This window comes from Engraulis encrasicolus, chromosome 2 (assembly GCF_034702125.1).
Source record: "Engraulis encrasicolus isolate BLACKSEA-1 chromosome 2, IST_EnEncr_1.0, whole genome shotgun sequence".
In the NCBI taxonomy this organism is placed as follows: Eukaryota; Metazoa; Chordata; class Actinopteri; order Clupeiformes; family Engraulidae; genus Engraulis; species Engraulis encrasicolus.
Window position 1 is genome coordinate 41,966,820 of NC_085858.1, and position 21,832 is coordinate 41,988,651.

General features: G+C 43.8%; 1 pseudogene; it reads right to left on the minus strand.

Annotated features, from left to right (window-relative positions):
* Positions 1 to 20,696, minus strand: part of LOC134464658 (uncharacterized) — a 51,889-nt pseudogene extending 31,193 nt beyond the window's left edge.
* Between the last annotated feature and the right edge of the window lie 1,136 nt (positions 20,697 to 21,832).

Genomic DNA, 21,832 nt, shown 5'->3' on the forward strand with positions numbered 1-21,832 from the left:
AGGTGCTGGTAATGATGCAGGCTCCTGTTCTGGCACCTGTATTGAACAGCCAATGGTTGAAATGCTATTTCACAGTGAAAGTGACTTAATAACTAACTTAGCTATAAAATAAAATGTAACATATGAAAGACAACACTGACCTGCTTTTCCATTACATGTCCCTCCCTAAGAACACATTGCTTAACACACACACACACACACACATGCACGCAGGGAGGCGCGCGTGTGCGCACACACACACACCGGTTATTTTGTTTTAATACCTGCTTTCTGATTATATGCCCCCCCTAAGAGCACATTGCCTAACACACACACACACGCATGCACGTACACACACACACACACACTGATTTTGGTCTAAAGCGCCGCTACTGAGACTATACTCTTCATGTTATCGTCTGCCAGGCTTCATGCCTTTGCATATCAGTCATAACTGCCTGGAGGCGATCTGAATAATTTAGTCATAATTATGTTTTATTTAATTGAGTTTTATTATTAACACGATATGATTGGCTGATCCAGTTCAGGCCTTATGAGATGCGAAACACGTCTACACTGACAGCTATGAGAAGGGGACTAGTGTGTGTGTGTGTGTGTACGTTTACGCTGACAGCGTGTGTGTGTGTGTGTGCGCGTGTGTGTACGTTTACACTGACAGTGTGTGTGTGTGTGTGTGTGTGGGGGGGGGCACGTCTACACTGGCAGCGCGTGACAGTATGTGTGTGTGTGTGTGTGTGTGTTTGTATGTGTGTGGGCATGTCTACACTGACAGCGTTAGTGTGTTAGTGCAGTGTGTGTGTGTGTACACACTCAGGGAAGCAGACAAGGTCGGACAAAGGAGTCAGCTGTCCCGGGCCCAGGGAGATAGGGGGGCCCATCATTGGGGCCTCATTACATTGAATGTATTGGGTAAGGGGGCCCTATCAGATGACTTTGTCCCGGGCCCAGCCAAAGCTGTTAGCGGCCCTGTAAACACTGAGAACTATTAGGGGCACAGAGTGTGCGTGTGTGTGTGTCTGTGTGTGTGTACGTACCTGTTTCCTGACAGCTATTTAAGAGAGGGTGGGGACACAGGGAAGGAGGGGTGATAAACTGAGAAAATGAGATGGGACGGGGCTGAGTGTGTGTGTGTGTGTGTGTGTACGAGCATACGCTTGTGCGTGCCTGCACACGTGCATGCGTGCACTTGCGCGCGCGTGTATGCTTCTCTCTCTTTCACTGTTTTGTGCGGCTGTCAGTAAAGAGGAGAGAAATGAAGAGACAGAGAGGAATGAAAGAGAGATAGAGAGAGGAATGAGAAAAGAGAGAGATAGAGAGAGGAATGAGAAAAGAGAGATAGAGAGACAAATAGAGGACCACATAGAATGGCAAAAGAGAGAGGGAGATATTTTGAGCAGAACTGAAAAAGGGATGGACCAGAAAATAGAAACTTACACAACAAAGGACGGCTAAATGTGGTGGACACACATTTATACATTGTCACACACACACACACACCCAGAAGTGTGCGTACACACACAGACCTACGCACACATACAGTCGCGACTCTTGCCACACACACGGTCATGCACACAAACACACTCAGACACAATGCAGTAAGACGTCAGTAAAATGAGGCGTGTATTGTGGTTTCAGAGATAAGCGCTCAGTAGATGCAGGAAGGTGCTGAATGTTTATACTTTATCCAGCTTATTTTTTTCTTACTTATGTATTTATTCATTATAACTTATTTATTTAATTATGCATGTATTCGTTATCATTTATTTATTTTCCCATGTATTTATTCAATATCATTTATTTACGGAGTCGTTCACACATGTCATTTCCTCTCTTTTAAAAAAATAATAATTTCACGTCATTTGTGTCACATTTGTGTCACATAATACAGCCTATCACACATGAATTTCACATATTATACCATCTGTCGCACATGAATATGTCACATACACTATATAACACACCACTGAGAATATGCATAACCTCAAAACACCTCTGCCAAAGATTTTTATTTTAGATAGAGAGATACGTAGATAGATTCACCCCATTTTCATTCGGCCCATGGATATATGATTTTTGAAGAGTGAAGTTTCTTCTTTCTCTTGGTGAAGCGAGAGAGGCTAAAGGTTAAGGTCCCATTTGAAGTAGTTAGCTAGTCTGAATGGCCCAAAGTTACTCTGACCTTTCTGAGGCTTCCTTTGAAATTGCAGGGCAGAGCAACCGTCCTCTTCAGGGCATTTATAAAGCTCCACGGCCAGTGGTAAATGGACTGCATTGATATAGCTCCATTCCACTCCCTCGAGCTCTCAAAGCGCTTCACGTCAACTTTTCTTTTTCTGTCTGTAGTTCTTACTTCATCATCGCAGTTCTGGGCAGAGACAAAACCTGACACATCAAGAGGAAAAGTCATTGTAAAAAACTCAAATCGTATCGTGTTGTGGGGCATTATTAAGAATCGAAAATAATCGAATCGCTGCCTTAAGTAGATATCGAATCGTATCATCTTGGAGGCTGATTGACACCCCTAGTTGTAAAACCAAAGATATGATCATTGACTTCAGGCGTAAACCCCTCCCTGCTCTGACTACTACCATTAAAGGGCAGGCTGTGGATGTGGTAGATTCCTATAAGTACCTGGGTAGTTTTATTGATAATAAATTAAATTTTAACCTCAACACAGAAAATATTTGCAAAAAGAGCCAACAACGTCTGTTTTGTTTACGCAAGCTGGCCAAATTTAATGTTGACAAAACCATGATGACACTCTTTTATAGGTCCTACATTGAGTCGGTTTTATCTTTTTCTATCTGCTGTTGGTTTAATAACCTCAGTGTGAAAGCGAAAAACACCCTTGCCAAAATCGTGAAGGTCAGTGGCAAAATTATAGGTGCCCAGCAAAGCAGCCTCACTGACCTGTATAAAAAAGCCACTTTGAGGAAGGCTGAGTCCATTTTATCTGTTACGGCCCACCCCCTCCACTCTGAATTTCAGCTACTTCCATCTGGATCACGCTTTAGGTTCCCATCAGTCAAGACCAACAGATTTAGGTTTTCATTTGTCCCTAGTGCCATCTCCCTTTTAAATTCACATCCCCCTGATTGAGTTCTTGACCTGATCTCTGGCGTTGTTGTTTATGGTATTTTATTGTATGATGATGTTCTTATTTTATTTATTCATGATGTGTTTTTATATTTTTTATAACTATATTTATGGTCATTTTAACCTTTTATTGACCGCTGCACTTTATGTCTGTCCTGTGGTATCTGTTGTTGCTGTCTATATGTGCTTATGACTTGCTGCACACCTAATCGCCCCTTCTGGGGACAATAAAGTTGAAAAGTTGAAAAAGTTGAAAGTTGTAGTGTGGAGGGTAACTGTTCTCTCTGTTCTAGTGTGTTCTGTAACTATTCTCTGTGTTCTAGTTGTAGTGTTCTGTAACTGTTCTCTATGTTCTAGTTGTAGGGGTAACTGTTCTCTCTGTTCTAGTAGTAGTGGGGTAACTGTTCTCTGTTCTAGATGTAGTGTTCTGTAACTGTACTCTGTTCTAGTTGTAGGGGTAACTGTTCTCTGTTCTAGTCGTAGTGGTAACTGTACTCTGTTCTAGTTGTAGGGGTAACTGTTCTCTGTTCTAGTCGTAGTGGTAACTGTTCTCTATGTTCTAGTTGGGTAACTATTCTCAGGCTGTCATCATGCTTTAGCGTATGTATCGCACGCTAGTGCATTCAGCGTGCTGGTGCGACGCATTTTGAAGTTAAAGCGTGCTCCTCAACGCAACGGTAAAGCGCTTTCTTGCACTTTTGACACTTGTGATAAGGTTTGCGCCGTGTCGGCGATTTTGTTTTGTCACAGCGCATTTCTGTTACTAAATGCAAATATGCTTTGCTGTGCCCTAACCAAAACCACCCCTAAACCTAACCTGTCAGTAAAGCAATGTTTCTGCTGCTTAATTTTGCCAAGAACAGCGAGATAAGGCGAATTTCTACCTAAATTGTGCCTAAACCAAAACCATCCCTAAACCTAACCTGTCACAGGGCGTTGTGGAGCACGACTTCACTTGAAAATGCGTATTGGACACACGCGATAGTGAGTTCAAATCAGCGTCATAGATACGCCTATGCATGATGACATGTTGCTATTCTCTATGTTCTAGTTGTAGTGGGGTAACTGCCCTCTGTTCTAGATGTAGGGGTAACTGTTCTCTATGCTCTAGTAGTAGTGGGGTAACTGTTCTCTGTTCTAGTTGTAGTGTGGTAACTGTTCTGTATGGTCTGTTCTTGTTACGCTTGAATTGTCTCCTCACATTCCCTTTCCTGATGTTAGGCAGCAGCGAGAGAACACAGTGTGTTACCAGGCACGTCACTACACACACACACACACACACACACACGAGAGAACACATAGTGTTAGCACGCCATTACCATCATCACATAGCATCTATGCAAGAGGATGCGGGGTGTGTACGTGTCTCTTTGTGTGTGTATGTTTTGTATCATTGTGTGTGTGTGTGTGTGTGTGTGAGTGCATGTCTGTGTGTGTGCTTATCTGCCTGTGTGTCTATGTGTGCTTGTGCATATGTGTACTATGCATCTGTGTATCTGTGTGTGTGTGTGTGTGTGTGTACGTGCGTATGTATCTGTGTGTTTGTGCGCATTTCTTTTTAGAAAGCTCCTATAAATAGGATCAGGCTCCTCGAAAGCCAAGGCTATGTATCTCTGTTTAAAGACGCTGCCACTGTGTGTGTGTGTGTGCCTCTATGCTCGTGTTTGATGGAGCCTGTTTGATTCTGAAAAACATAATCAGCCTTCTCCTTTAATGTGTCTCTTTCATCTTCCCCTCGCTCTATTCTTCCTTTTCTCTTCATCTCTACTCCTTTCTTTTCTTGTCGAGGAGCGAGCGGTTCATCTGTCTCGTGTGTGTGTGTGTGTGTGTGTGATGAAAACCGGAATAACTAATCTCCTGCTTGATGTGCGCGCGCTCTTGTGTTTGTATGTGTGTGTAGCATGTGTGTGTGTCAAGGTGGCATCTGTGTGTGTGTGTGTGTGTATGTGTGTGTGTGTGTGTGTGTGTGTGTGTGTGTGTGTGTGTGTGTGTGTGTGTGTGTGTGTGTGTGTGTGTGTGTGTGTGTGTGTGTATGTGTATGTGGTGTAGTGTAGTGTGTGTAAAGTGCAGATGGCATCTGTTTGCTGAAATGAATCTGAGAAGAAGAGAGCAGAACAGCCCTGAACACCCAGATGTCACATCCACTTCACACACTAATACATATACACCTCACTGGGGGTGTGTGTGTGTGCCGCACATACATTCACTCTGAGTGTGTGTGTACTCCTACATTCACTGTGTGTGTGTGTGCCGCACATACATTCACTCTGAGTGTGTGTGTACTCCTACATTCACTGTGTGTGTGTGTGCCGCACATACATTCACTGTGTGTGTGTGTGCCGCACATACATTCAGTCTACATTTATACATGTGGATATTTGTGTGTGTGTGTGTGTATCGTACAGCCTACATATGGATATCCGTGTCTGTAATAATGACTGAATATCAATATGTGCCTGTCTCTTTGTGCGCATCCCTTTGTGTATGCGTATAGTGCACACGTGGCTGCCCTTGCGTAAGGATGACTGAGTGTAAGTGTGTGTGTGTGCGTTTCTGCTCCAGTGTGATAATATGTGTCAATATGACTGTGTGTTTACTTGATCATGACAGACGTGATGGCCCAAATGTAATTGTGTGTGCAGATGATCACGTGTGTGTGCACACATGGTCACATGTCGTGTGTGTATGTCCTCCAATTGCTCTTGTGTAATGTGTGTGTCAATGTGTATCTCTGTGTGTGTGTGTGTTTTGCATATGACTGTGAGTGTATCTGTTCTGTAACGTGTGTGTGTGTCTTGAACACCGGAGTGTGAGAATGTGTTTTCATTTTTGAATGAGTGTATCTGTGTTTGTGTGTGTGTTGTAATGGCTATGATGATTAATGTGTGTGTGTGTGTGTGTGTGTGTGTGTGTGTGTGTGTGTGTGTGTGTGTGTGTGTGTACAGGCGAGGCCTGGGTTGGGTAAATGTGTGTGTGTGTGTGTGTGTTTGTGCAGGCGAGGCCTGAGGTTGGGTGATTTCAGTTTTCAGTTCTTCAACTGAGAATCAATATGCCAACAGACTAACTGAAATAGATGGCCTCACACACACACACACACACCTGTATCTTCCATTTCTGTTGGGCATGCATGATGGATGTATGGTTATGAGTGTAGCCTGTAGCGCGCACACACACACACACACACCGAGCCCTGTATCGTGCACACACACTGAGGCCTGTAGGCTGGTATCCTCTCTCATCACGCCTTGATTGGAGATTCACTTAGACAACAGGTTCGCCAAGAGCTAAAGACTCTCTCTCTCTCTCTCACACACACACACACACACACACACACACACACACACACACACACACACACACACACACACACACACACACACACACACACACACATCCAGGCTGTCACATACATCAACATGACACCAAAAGCTGCCCCTGGGGACCACCCATGTGTATGTGTGTGTGTGAAGCTTCTTTGTCCATTCAGATGAAGACTCATTATAACTTCCCCTCATCTCATCTGTCATGGTGTGTGTGTGTGTGTGCGCGTGTGTGCCGTGTGAGACAGAGAGGTTGGCAGGTGGATATACTGTATGCGCGCATGGTATGCTTTTGTGTGATTTGAATCTCACGCACATCCAAAGAGGTTTCAGGTGCAGGTTCAAAAAAGTTAGGTGCTGTTTCCACGTAGCAGGATATTTTTTTAGCAGGGTATTTTTTTCTTCTGCTAGGTGTAAACGCAACATGTGGATAAAAAAAATCCTCCATTGTAACAAATGCGTTTCAGACCCCTAAACAGGATATTTTTTTCTCCTGCTTTTTATACCTGGATTTTAAATATCTGCTACGTGGAAACGGAAGGCCAAAACCAATATAACCAGGAGAAAAAAATATCCACATATAAAAATATCCAGCTACGTGGAAACGGCACCATAGGCAGTGAAGAAAACCGCACACCGATGAGCTCCCATTTAAGCCATTTTATTTCGTGATGTTTTGAGGAAGGGCCAGGGTGGCCCGAAACGTCACGAAGAAAAAACAACTGCTTTTGTGTGATGCCTGCTGTACATACAAACCAAAGAAGGTAGAATGATTAAGTAGTAGGCCTATCACTCAATGTAAAATGCATTGGCCCGATCTAGTTCGGGGGCGTAGCTTAAAGGTGCACTGTGTAGGATGGTGGACAGAGTAGGTATTGCAACTATGCAGCTCATTGAAACTGTGCTGTCTAGCGCCAAATTTGAAGTGCAATTTTCCCAGTCCTAGTGCATAGGCCTACTTAGAATTTGATGGTGGTGGTAAGCATTACTGAAAAAGGTAACATTTGTGAATGAACAGTATGAAATCTGGAAATAAACTACTAATAATATCACACAGTGCACCTTTAAGGACACAGTGCGCATGGGCAGTGGGTGCTACGCCATGATGGATAAAAATTGTGATACCAGAAACAGCCTATTGTCAATGTTCAATCAGTGGCCAAATTAACTGTAGATGTCGGTTAGCATTAATTGCAGGGAAAAGGGGCCTAATTAAGGACAGGTGACAAAAATTCACTGTGTCACTCCAACCCTGGTGGTAGTGGCATAGCACTAATAGGCCGTTTACACAGTAGGGCGGTAAAGAGCCGCGGGACGAAAGCGATTTTTTACCTGCGTTGGTGAAAATACATGGATAAATAGAACTCAAGCGTATTTTTCACACCGGGGACCGGCGATGACTCATTCAAATGAATGACAAAGTAGCACGCTAGCTTTGGCTGTGGAGGTTTTTGAACAGGACTGGCCGCACACACCGACGCTGTCAGTGTGAAAGGCAGAGTACAACACACCAGCCGAAACTAAGCAGAAAGACCTTGTTCGTCTCGCTTCCGTTCCGTTCAGCCTTGGTGTGTCTGATACCTTATCTAGAACTGACCGTAGAAGATCATTTTCAATTATTTATTATAATATTCACAATTATATACTGAATCACCTGTCTTCTCCATGTTTCAACAGAATGGTTCCAAAAATCCAGGGCTACGTGGACCAAATTGCCACGCGGTACAGCCCTGAAGAATTCAGGTCGCATTTCAGACTGACGAGAACACAAGTAGGTGTGTTTATTTGCAAAACAGTTTCTCAATTTTTTGACTTTTCCATTTTATTTTTGAAAATGACTGTTCAGAGGTCTTACCATTAAAATATTTTCAGAACATACTTTTTTACCTATATAAAATGCATTTTGCAATGCAATTCAATGGAATGCCCAATACGAAGATGTCAATTTCCCAACATGCTACAAAATGGAGATACACCGTTTTGCAAATAAACCCTTCAAATGTAGTTGCGTACAATGTCGACTCCAATTACCATACACATGGATTTGCAGTGTTTGTAAACACAATGTTACGAGGAGGGGCAAGACACTGGCAGCCAACCACATGAGCTAATTTTTTGACCGACAGCGGTTTCCAACAACCAGAGGCCGAGTTGTGCGCAGCCAGGGGAAAACAAAAAAAAATGTATATCTGTAACTTTTCTCACACAGGATGTGATTCTGTCCCTTGGCCCTGTATACCAGAATCCACGTCACACAAAAAATCCAATAACTGTGTCCATATTGAGGTAGGTAGGTGGGGGGTGGGGGGGGTTGTCCCAATGGGGGGGGGGGGGGGGTGCTATTATTGTTATTAAAATGTACTTTGTTTAATAATAAAAAAAAATCCAATAACACACTCTGTTTTAGCATGCATTTGGACACTCACAAACCAAGAGTCGTACAGGGGCATTGCTGATAGGACTGGCCTAACCTAACCAAATCGTGCCTGGCAACCCAATTGCATGAGATCTGTGCCATGGTTAACGCCTAGCTAGCTAAGCCACAACATTAGCTGGCCAGAGGGGGAAGCCTTGCAATCATCAGATTGGGCTTTGACTGGGCAGGCTGTCCCCACACGGTCTGTGCGGTTAATGGATGTCACATACTCAAGCCCAACGTGGACAACTCCCTAGCCTACCTCAACCGAGTGTATTCTTTCATCTTCACAGGGTTTTGCTCCAGCAATCGTCGGTGCTGCCATGTCACGGCAGGCCACCCTGGCAGCTGGCATGATGCTACGGTCTTCAGCCACTACACAAGATGCCCTTTGCAATAACTTTTTAATATCTGGCATGATGCTAGGGTCTTCCGCTTGACACAGGTGACAGAAGCACTGCAAACATCTACCTGGCATGCACATCATTGGTGACTCAGCATGTCCCCTACTTTCCTCAATTAGTGAAACCATATAACGAAGACGGACACATAACAGCAAAGCAGAGGACATTTAAGGGCAGGCTCAATTGGGTCCTAACCATGATTTCGTCATGACCTTTGTGATCATCCATTGTACATAGATGGCAGATACACATCTGGTCAGTGCGACGGAATATTTCAAAACCCGTTTTATAATGGAGGAAGATCCTCTCCTGTAGCTGGACAGTGGCACCAGTCATGGTGTGATTTCTACCTGGGTTAACACTCAAGAAAGGACTTGACAGCTTTGAGTTTTCTCCCAATGAAAACGTTGCATGCTACATCTCCAGGTCCAGCTTAACAGCGAGCAGGAGCAGCAGCTTGGATGCTGGTCTTCCTGAACTTCACTGTCGAAGGCATGTTTGCACAGGGGACAACTTGAGGGGCATTGGTAAAAATGCACACAAAGATGCTCCAGGGTGGCTCTTGGAGATTTATTATAAATAATAACATAGTAATTGTATTAATTACAGTATGTGAATGTGTGGTTTTCTGAAACGCCATGATGTAACTCTTCAGAATGCCAAGGCTGTGTGTGTTCATAACAAGAAAGGCTGCTGTCCTTCCAGTCCAGTAACAGGACATCGAGTCATCAAGAGTGATTCCAAAAGAAAAAATGTTTTATTTTGGCAGTTGACAGAATTTGTGGGTGTAACAGGGATATTTGAGGACAACATGCTGACTTTGTGCTGCCTGCTACCCAAGACGTTGTGTGCTCTCTCCCACTCAACGGGGAACCTGAAAACAAACAACTGCCACCTTAGCTACTACCTTAAAGGGCTCTTTATTCTAACACTTTTAATTACTTAGATTTTGAGAACCGAAGCGATAAATCAACATTGTACAGGCATGAAAACGGGTCAGGGGTGAAAAAGGTGCGGCGTGGCACGGCGCGTGTGCTGCAGCTGTGCGCGCGCATGTGTGGTGTGCAGTGGCGTGTTTGGGGGATAGTGTTGTATAAGAGTCATACTAGGGGGGTCTGGGGGCATGGTCTCCCATGGGAGAAATTTTAGCTAAAACCGTCTTGAAATGATGAATTTTGAGCATACTGTACCAACCCAGGGACAGTGAACATAAAAAGAACTGCCAACCATCTTCATTACTTCATGATTGTCTGTCTAACTGCCCCCCCTCATCAGACATGACAGAGAGAGAGAGAGATTTGGTTCTCAGCCTTAAAAAAAAAAAAAATCCCCCTTGACCTCATCAAAACCCTGCCAATGCCCCCCTTAAAAATAAAATAGACTAATGCCCCCCAATGGCAACTAAGCACCCCCTCCTCTCAACACTATCTAATGTCCCCTCAACGCCAGGTTGTCATCTCGTTTAAACAGTTAATCATCATATTTCAGACAACTTGTAATACAAAAAATCTTTGTCACAGTTTGGATAAACTACTGAAATGTTAGTCCAATCACCTAGTATATATGTTTCCCTATGAAAAAAATTATAGGAAAGCTCCAACATTGACCATGAAAAAAAACCTGTTTGACCGTGTTCCACTAAATATAAATCGGTAGATTTTTAATGTAATTTAGATGAAGGCTACCAAGGGATTACAAAAAAATTGGCATGATTCCTTTAATAATTTGTCCCGTGTCAAACTTCGCTCTTCCTCCCTCTCCCTCTCTCTCGTGCATGCTATAAGACGCCGCAGCATATGATTCGAAGCATGATGTTGGATGTAGGGATGCACCGATACACATTTTTTTTTTTACTTGCAATCCGATCCCGATTTCTAAATTTGGATATCTGCTGATACCGATACTACTCCGATCCTATACCAAAACCACATATATGCATGGGTTTCAACTTGAGGTATGCCCAAGTAGACTATTTGGTCAGAAAAGGGAGTCAAAAGAACAGGAACCAATTAATAAGTAAAAAGTAACAATCCCATCCTGAAAAAACTAATAGGCAAGTGTTGTGATTTCAGATTAACATTACAACTGGCTCAATGTCAGTATCAGGAAAATGCCGATATTTTGTGAAAATTCCGATCCGATCTTTGAAATATGTTGATATCTGAACCCGATACCGATATCCCATCCCTAGTTGGATGCCTCAAGCCTAGATGCGCTTCTTCCCTGTGGTGCCTACTAGATACTTTCACCATTGCGTAGCGCACAGACCCGTTAAAATAGCCGTCAGGAAAACTTGCCGTTGGCCTACCCAAGCTTTCATTAACGGAGCTCTTTTGAGAATAAACACTTTTTTACGTGGGCAGGGCAAATGCGGTTTCAAATTATTAGGAAAAACAGCTTAACCACTGTGGCTAACTACATCCACTCACTTCTCATCGAAATGCTTGCGTCTTGATGTTCTCATAACAAGAATCATGATCTCAAATAGCTACCTCTCTGGGAAACGTGTAGACTAGGCTATCTCGTTTGGACATTTTCTTATAATCAGAGATGTTCTAGAACTATAAAGAAAGATATTTGACACAACCACGCCAGCCCCGCAGACCAAAGCGGCACCTGTTTTAAATTGCGCTTTCAAAGATAAGTATGAAGGGCGGGACTTAGATTGTGCTCGTTCACGATTTCGCCGAAAGGTGAGGGATTTTCATGCCTGATTGTGGTATCTAAATAGGACACTAGATTTATTTATTGCCCATTTTACAATTCCGCCGTTTGGCGGCCTTTCACCGCTCAACAGCTAAGCGCTAACGTGATGAACATAACTCCCACCATAGAATTTCTGCAACATTAAGGGGTCTTACACACCGGGGAGTCGCGGAACGGCCGCGTTTTTTTTACCGGCGCCGGTGAAAATACATTGAAACATATCTGTCCTTACACACAGTGTTGTCAATTTAGCGACTTTTGGCCACATGTGGCGGAAAAAAAAATCTAGCGACTTAGCGACTTTTCAGGCTCAATCTGGCCGAATCTAGCGACTATTTCGCTTGTCTTGTGAGAGGCAAAACAGTCTCCCTCCCCACGACACCACACAATGCATTTTCAGTGGCGGGTAGAGACAGACGTGACACATGATGCACTACGGTGTGGCAGCTTTTGTGATACGCACAGGAATTCTCATGCACATCTGCTTGTATGAGGCTACGGCAAGCGATATGGGACAAAGATATGGCAGGAACCGAATGTCAACATAAACCGAGATACACAATCTTCGATATGGTCAAATGTTTTGGGACTGTCATTTATGTTATGCCTACACACTTAAATATATCAGAGTCTTGTTGTTACACAGGTATATTTGTTTTGCCTCAACTGTACCCTGTACTTAACTTAATTCGGTCTACCCTACAAGCAAATACATCCGGTGGGTATCACAAAAGCCACCACAACGGCTCCTTGGGATATGCATATTTGAATTTAAATGAGCACTAGCAGGCTGTCCGCACCAACCGCAGTGAATCCCGGGCACATGGCGACAAAAAAAACTAATCTGGCGCCTTTAGCGACTTTTTGGTGCATCTGGCGACTTTTTAAAACGTGCATTTTCAGTGACAAATATTCTGACTCTGCGCCGCAGTCAGAAGCGTTTCCCACGGTTAAGCAGGGCTGCAGATTAGCTCTGATCTCCAAAAAGTAGCTAGCGCCGCCCATTTGTACTGTGGACGAAGGCATGTGGGCACGTTTTCTGTAGATCAGCGCGCCGTGCGTGACATTGTGACGTCATACGTAACGTCATGACGTCATCTAGCGACTTTTCAGCAAGCCCATAGCGACTTTGGCTGATTTTCTTTTGGCAACACTGCTTACACACCAACCGGCGGTAGTCAAGCGTCAGCAGTGCGGGAGTCGGCTCCGTGCCGCGCTGCATTTGTAAAATAGAACTCAAGCGTATTTTTCACGCCGGCGACCGGCGGTGTCTCATTCAAATGAATGGCAAAGTAGCACGCTAGCTTTAGCTGTGTTTTTTTTTTTAACAGGACTGGCCGCGCACGCCAACGCTGTCTGTGTGTAAGGAAGAGAAAAACACACCGGCCTCACTTCCCTTTATGCTTTTTGCGTCATGCTTGGGTGCGCGTCTCCAGACCATGCGCGTCAACGGGTCTCCAAAGCGTGCTTGCGCATGTACCCAAAACAAACATGGTGGATGTCATTCTGCCCTTACAGCAGTATTACAGAGAACAATTTCAACATAACAATAATGCAAGAGAATTCACCATTAAACTTTAAATATACAGCTCAAAGAAATGCCATCATATCAATACAGTCATTTAATCCTTTTAATGCCAATGTTATTTTGGTGAAAATGCTCGATTTGGGCATCACATATGCAACAGACTGTGGCTGGACAGTGGTAACAGATAGAGCCTAACTGCAAATTACAAAAATGTTGAGGAAGACCCAAAGTTTATTTTTTTTGACTTATCAAACTGCTTCTATTCATTTTGGTATCGTAGGCTACTGTTAGGCATACCGACATGGGAAACTACACACAGCCCAATTGGGCCGACGTTATAGAGTTCTTCAGTAACGCGGAAGCATGTAGTAGATTGTAGTCTTTCATGTTAGCATTTAAGGACTTCCTGGTTCGTATCGGCTTCCGGCCTCCATAGGGAATGAATAGGGGCTAGTTTCAAATAAGCTCCGAGTGCAAGCACGCGCTTAGCGAACCCCCGCAAACTGTCGAGGGTGTTAAAAATAGGCTGAAGGTATGACATGGTTGATCATTTTGTGTCAAACTTCGACATAAATACGATGTTGCGTCCATGCTAAACCCGGAAACTTTTGGCGACTACAGAAGCGGCGCCTGTATCTAACGTCATGTACGTGCGGAAGGTTGTACCCATGGCAACCAAAGGAAAGTATGTAGTTCGGAAGTTTTAATGATCAGAAAGGGGTTAGCAATATTGAATTATAATCGTCATGATTTAACATGTGAATACACCAACATGATCATACGATCCGTTCCACTAATGAGAAAGGGATGCGGGGACACGCTAATGTTCGTTGTTGGCGTGCAACTTATATTTTTGCCAAACCTGAATCTCTATGGCGTTTTGCAATGTAAAAAATCGCCATGGAACCGGTAGTCCAAACGCCGCATACAAGTTGACGTCAACGCTGAAGAGCTCTATAGTATACGGTTATATAGTAACACCTAAAGTCGACCACCTGAAGGCGATCAGAAGCGGCACCCTCCCCCCCCTCACGTGCGCGCAGCGCTTTCGCCTCCAGTCTCTCCGATCCGCCCCCTCTTGGTGACTAGACAAACTCTACGTCGTAATAAAGACAGTCCAACCACGGTGACCAGCCCAGTTTTCGACAACTCTAAAATATTTGTGTTATAGGGTATGCGTATTCATTTCGCCGTGCGCAACGTTGAAAAAAAAACCCGCAGATATTTCCCCAAGCCATGTATCGAATTTCTACGGGATGTACAACGTCTGACAGGATAATCCATTATTTTTTGTAGCAGTGGTTTTACTTGCTGTCTTTCATAGAGGGAAATTACAGTCTTTATCTTTATGTTTTAGCTTTTTCGCCTACTCCAGCTTAGGTGAAGACGCACGTCAAACCAAGTGAAATATATTTCTATAAATACATGATGACTGCAATCACTTTAGGGGCGACATATGGCATTGTATTGCATATAAAACGCATGACAAGATAGGCTACTTGGTGGTTGCCTGTGCTATTTAGAGGTTTATTCAGTGAAATTACGCATATTGCCCTGTGGGTTTGGATGACAATAAACGCGGCTTATCGCATGTTCTAAGGAAATCCCCCGTAACCATTTACAAATCGCCAAGCAAACACATTCTCACAACCCCGCAAATGTTCATTAGTTTGTGTTTAGGATCATAATGTTTCCTAGGAGGTCCCAAACAGCCGGGGATTGATCGTCTGTGTTGCAATCTCAGCAGCAACATCTTATTTCTTATAATAATGGCTGCAATTACTTGAGGGGCGAAATACGCCATTGCACTGCACACAAAACATCATGACAAGTTTTCGTCTGGGGGCAGGCCTACTTGCTTCAGATTTATTCAGTAAATGAAACCACTCACATCATGGGTTCAGCTCGCTTGGAACAGGGCTTCGACTTTGCGTTCAAATGGGAACTCCCCCACTTAATGAAGTCTCCAAACAAACCACTTCTCTCAATCCCGAAACTTTCCATTGAGTTGTGTCAACTGTTTATGTATGTAAAACTGACGGCATGTTTTCTTTGTGTTTGGCAAGGGGATCTATTTCACTCCCTATTCGAATTGGCTGTTCTTCTCTGTAGCCACGGCTAAGCTAGCAATAGGAGACGCATTGCCTAAGGGCATATAATAAATGTCTATACATATACAAACAACTTGTGGGAAAATATAATGTCACTACATATAAACCACCAAGACAAATTGCATTTGGTATGTATTTGGGCTTGAATTAGAGGAAATGATGTGCACACTCACAACGCCGATCCTCCTTTGTTTTGAAATAGTGAGTTGCAACACACTTCCGCGTCTGGGTTTTCATATGGAAATTACTCAAAAAATGCACTAAGAGGGGTCGAAATTCTTAGAAAGGATTGAAGTACCACAGTCTGCCACCCGGAAAGGAGTATTAACAAGATTTTTACACTCCATTCGACGTGACAGCCCACCTATTTCAATTTTGCGACGACGGCAGTAAAAGAGTTAAACCAGGGTACGTCATGACATTTAGATGGTGTATCCACCGGCTTTCCTTCTGGTTGAGTAGTTTCTGTCTATCTGCTCAAGGGGATATGATCAATGCCAATAGCAGTGAATGTAACAGGGGCATTGGCATTTCACCACAATGTCGCTCGTTTTTCCGACGCACCATTGATCCGATGCGTCAATATTCCGAACATTTCCCATTGATCCTATAGCACTTAGTCTCAGATAACTTTCTACTAATAAAATGAAACCCTTTGTCCCGACAATCCAATGTTCCGACCAAAAGCTGCTTTAGATCACCGTCATCTCTGACAGCCTGCACAGTGCTCATGCAGCTGTCTGTGACAGGTTAGGTTTAGGGAAAGTTTTGGTCAAGGCACAAATTTAAAACTCAGAAACATTGCAATAGCCTACTGACAGGTAAGGGTTAGGAATGGTTTTGGGAAGGGCACAATTGTAAAACTTGGCAACATTGCATTAACGACAGGTTATGTTTAGGGGTGGTTTTGGTAAGGGCACAGCTAGACCGACTCAGACAGCATCTATGCGCTCGTCGCAGCGCATGCAGCTGAAGTTTGGCACCGGGAAAAGCAGGACATACGACCTGGGATAATGACCAACCCCAAACAGCCATTGGTCGGAACATTGAGCGGTCGGAGGAAAGGGTTTAGTTTAATTATTTCGAGTTAGTGGGCTGTAGGATCAACAGGAAATTTTCGGAATATTGGGTTATAGGCGACTCTGTACCACCTTATGGTCGGCGCTTTTTTTAAAGAAAAAATAGGGGGTTCTTAATTGCCAAAACATTTTTTTTTTTTTTTAATTGCAAAAATCATTTTTCCAGCTTGCAGGAACTGTTATCAAACCCTTCCTGTATTTGGACCGTGACAAAATTAGACACTAAATTATAAACTACCTTACTTACTTACTTTATTTTATTTGTTCAGGACATTGCACATTAATGAACATATACATACATGTACATATATGTAAACATGCCAGATTGTAGCCCAAGGGCTAATTTCCATCTGGTGTCCAATAGGCAGGCTAGATGTTTACAAGCAATAGACTTTAAGATAAGACAGACTGTTAGTAACAAAAGAAATAAAACCCACTACAGAAGCAAAAGGCATGCATGTAAATAAAAGAAAAAGAGAAAAGAAAAAGGTCCCAAAAAATAGGGCCATGTGTTATGTGAGTGTGTGTGTGCGTGTGTGCGTGTACGCTGTGTAGAGGCTCAGACCATCAGTGTGAACATGTTTGTTGGGCTCGAAGCCACTTTTTATATTCCATCTTAAAGGTGGCTAAAGAGGGACATTCCCTTATATGCAGAGGAATAGAGTTCCATAATATGCCGCCTTTAGTAGATAATGCGTTTTGACTGAAAGAGGTTTTCCTGAAAGGAATCTCTACATCTTTATTGACCACTGCTCGAGTTACTCGTGTTTGACGATATTTTATAAAATCCTGTAAACAAGGTGGCGCCAGGCCATGCAAAGTCTTATAAAGAAGACAGCTATAGGAAAATTTACAGAAATTGTCAAAACTCAATAGGTTGTACTTATCTAAAACGTTACAATGATGGTATGAAAGAGGTTTTTTATCTAAAATTTTAAGTGCTTTTTTAAATAAACTCTCCACTGGTTTGAGAGTAGTGGATCCCACCATGGTCCAGCTAGTAATGCAATAGCTTAGGTGAGAAAATATCATTGCATGCAAGTATGTCAGAGCAGCACTATTTGACATAGCACCTCTTATGTGCCTGAAGTTGTAGAGATTAAATTTTATTTTTTTTGTTATCATTTTTATATGTTTTTTAAAAGAAAGATTGGAGTCTAGAATGACTCCTAGATATTTAAAATCTGTGACTACTTCTAGCTGTTCACTACCAAGAGTAACCCCAGGCTGACACAGTCCAGGGGAAGGTTGCTTAGAAAAATACAAACAAACCGTTTTCTTTGCATTCAGAATAAGGCATGATTTCTCTAGCCATGTTCGTATGTGTGTAAGAGCTGTAGAGAGTACACTTGCTGCTTCAACAGGGGTTTTAGCTTGGGTGAAGATGACTGTGTCATCAGCATAGAGCTGAATATTAACATGTGGACAATGCTCAGGTAAGTCATTAATATAGAGAGAAAATAAAAGAGGCCCCAAAATGGACCCTTGGGGGACCCCTACTGGGCAGTTGATGAAGGTGGACCTTGAACCTTCGACCATGGTACATTGTTCTCTATTTGCTAAGTATGAATGGAACCATGATCTAGCTTTAGCAGAGAAATTAAAATGAATTAATTTTGATAATAAAACATTGTGATTGACCGTATCAAATGCGCGTTTTAAGTCCAAGAACACGGCACCAACACACCCATTTTTATCTAGATGGCATTTGTTCATTTCCATAAACATGGCCAGTGCAGTGTCAGTAGAATGGTTAGGGCGAAACCCAAACTGCATTGGATGCAGGGGTGTTTGACTATTACTGAGAAAAGCAATGATTTGTTTAGAGACCCATTTTTCAATGATTTTTGAAATGACAGGTAATATGCTGATTGGTCTATAGTTGTTCATGTCAGTTTTGTCGCCTGCTTTAAATACAGGGGTGACAGTAGCCAGTTTCCATGCCTTAGGGACAGTGGAAGTTTCTATAGATAAGTTAATAATGTGTGTGAGTGGGGGTGCAAGTGCCTCTTTGTGAAGTTTCAGAAAGTTAGTATCAAGACCATGAACATCCCTGGCTTTAGAATTGTTCAAGGCTGCTATGATCTTGATGGTATCCTGTTCTGTGATTTTCTGGATGTTAAAATGATTGTCATTGTCAATGTGATCACCCAACAAATCAGAGCCCTCAGTGATTGTGAACTGCTTGACCAAATCATGTATAGATTCAATAAAAAAAGAGTTAAGCTCTTGACACAGGACAGCAGGATCACTTTCTAGTTGATTATTAATTTTTAATTGTAGTCCTTTTATTTCCTGTTTAGGACATTTCCCTGTCAATTTATTAATGTTTTGCCATATTTTCTTCCCATCTCCTTTGGCATTGTCTATTATTTGAATAAAAAAAATTGCCTTGGCTTTTCGTAACTCTAATGTTACTTTATTTCTGGCCCTAGTGAAATTCATCCTATCTGTGTTAAGCCCAGATTTAATTGACTTTTTAAGGAGAAGGTCCCTTTGTCTTATTAACTGTGAACATTCAGAATTAAACCAGGGCACAGAGTTGGGATTCCTCTTTGCATTGCGCCCCCTCCTGGAAAAAGAGAGCACTACTTCTTTTATCTTTGAGAGGAATAAATCACCGCCAGTGTTCGCGTCTTTACAGGCCAGGAGAACATTCCAATCCACATTTTGCAACACATTGTCCACATTTTCATTTTGATTAGTGGGAATGAACATATTTGCAGGCCTTTTTTTGTTCTGAGACTGAAGTTTTTCTGCTCGTTTAAGCTTCCTGGTAAAAAATATGGAGTTGTGGTCAGAGAGACCTGTTAATAGATTATGGGTATTGGAGATTCTCTCCGGTTTATTGGTAAACAGAAGATCAATTGTAGACTGTGTGTTGCATGTAATCCTAGTGGAGTTTTTTATCAGCTGCGTGAGATTAAAATAATCAGTTACATCTTTAAGTTTTTTCCTGCCGTGTTTGTTTTCCCAGTTGACATTAAAATCGCCAAAGAGGAGAAGCTCCCGTTTATGATTACATGACGCAAGGACTGTTTTCAGTTGATCATAAAATTCAGGACCAGCTGTGGGTTTGCGATAGACGCAGATTACAGTTAATGACATCTCCCGAGAGAGGTGTATGTCCACTCCAATACATTCAAGTGAAATACCACTAGGAAAATTTCTCTCATTACACTTGAGATTATTTTTAACATACATGAGGACTCCCCCTCCCCTCCCCTCCCCTGCCCCCTGTCTTTTCTAAAAGTAATATACTCAGGTAATGAGACCGCTGCTTCTGGCGAGGAGCCAGTGAGCCATGTTTCCGTTAACCCCATGAAATCAACATTAGAATTACACAATAAGTGTTCGATTTGTTCCCTCTTAGGGACCAGGCTTCGAACATTTAAAAACCCACCAAATAACCCCCCCTTTTTAAAAACTGGATCCCATATAGTCCTCGCCTGGTTTAGAGTCCTAAAAAGTTTAAACTTTTTATATTTACGCAACACTGGGTTTCGAGTCCTACGTGCCGTTACATTAGACACTGGAGGTGGTGAGAGAGCGTCCTGTTGCAACGTCAATGTTCCGTTGGTTGGACCGCCAGTCAGGCCGGGGCTGACTGGAATCCTCTGCGCCTCCCTTGAGCTGTTGCATACGGCCAACACCGAGGCAGGAGAACCGATTGGCGATATTACCCTCCGCATGGGACGCACCATCCTACCACCGCCAGGCGCCAAGGCCGCTCCGATGGTGCTGGAGGCGAGTGCTTCCGTGGTAGTCTGGCGCCCTCCCAGCGCGCATTGATGCGCTGCGGCGGATGCCGTTGTTCATCCAATCGCCCCAACAGACCCCCAGGCGAAGCCAAGGCCGCTCCGTCGGCTCCTTCGATGGTTGCCAGGCGCCGCCCTCCTGTCACGAAGCTGGTGCGAAACGGCAACTCCTGATGTTCGACCACTGGTTCCCCGGACATCCTCCAATCTTGCTTCCGTGGTAGTCTGGCGCCCTCCCAGCGCAGCGTTGATGCGCTGCGGCGGATGCCGTTGTTCATCCAATCGCCCCAACAGATCCCCAGGCGAAGCCAAGGCCGCTCCGTCAGCTCCTTCGATGGTTGCCAGGCGCCGCCCTCCTGTCACGAAGCTGGTGCGAAACGGCAACTCCTGATGTTCGACCACTGGTTCCCCCGACATCCTCCAATCTTGCATAGCCGGCCAAGGTGGTAGCCTACAGCTGCATTTGACATCAGCCACTGGACGGGGCACAGTCGCATAGGCCAGGTAGCCAGGTAGCCAGTGGAGCCCCAGCTCTGGAATCCAGGCTCCCTTAGCAGAGTTGGGTATGCCATATGCCCGGCTCCCTGGGTCAGCAAGATAGAATAGGCCTACGCCGCCAGCTGCCGGAGTGGTAGCTGGCCATGCCGGTTGCTCTTGCTGCGTTGGCCACTGTGTGTGGGCTGGGAGTTGCACCTGCCGCGGAGCAAAGTTTGTTTGTGTGTTGTTCAGGGGTTGAGGCCCCGGGTTGATCTCCACATCTCCAGCCAACAAAACCATGAAAGCCAGGTATAAAAGTCCCACTCCCACAGCTTTACTGGCTGATTTTACATGTCCGTTTCGCGTGGATGGAGCCCTGGCTCGCCCATTGTTCAGGTAGGCAGAGTACAGGAGGAACTGGCTTCCGTAGGTTCGCACACGAGTTTTAAGGACGGATAGACGTGGCCGTGTGGTTAGTAAGACTAGACATACTATAAAAACAGTGTTAGCAAACCACTTGGAGGATAGCGATGACCTTTGAGTGATTTTAGCCGTGTTAGACAGCACACACGGAGCACCTGCCGACTCGCGTGTGTGCTCGGCAGCCATCTTTCTTCCTAGCCAAACCACCTCCACCTCCACCTGTGATTGTGCTGTCACTCTCTCCCAGTGTTGCCAATTTAGCGACTTTGTCGCTAGTTTTGGCCACCTCTGGCGACCAAAAAAAATCATCTAGCGACTTAGCGATTTTTTAGGCTCAATCTAGCGACTATTTCGCTTGTCTTGTGAGAAGCAAATTAGTCTCCTTCCCCACGACAACCACACAATGCGTTTTCAGTGGCAGGTAGAGACAGACGTGACACATGATGCACTTCAGTGTGGCAGCTTTTGTGATACACACAGGAATTCTCATGCGCTTGTATGAGTCTACGGCAAG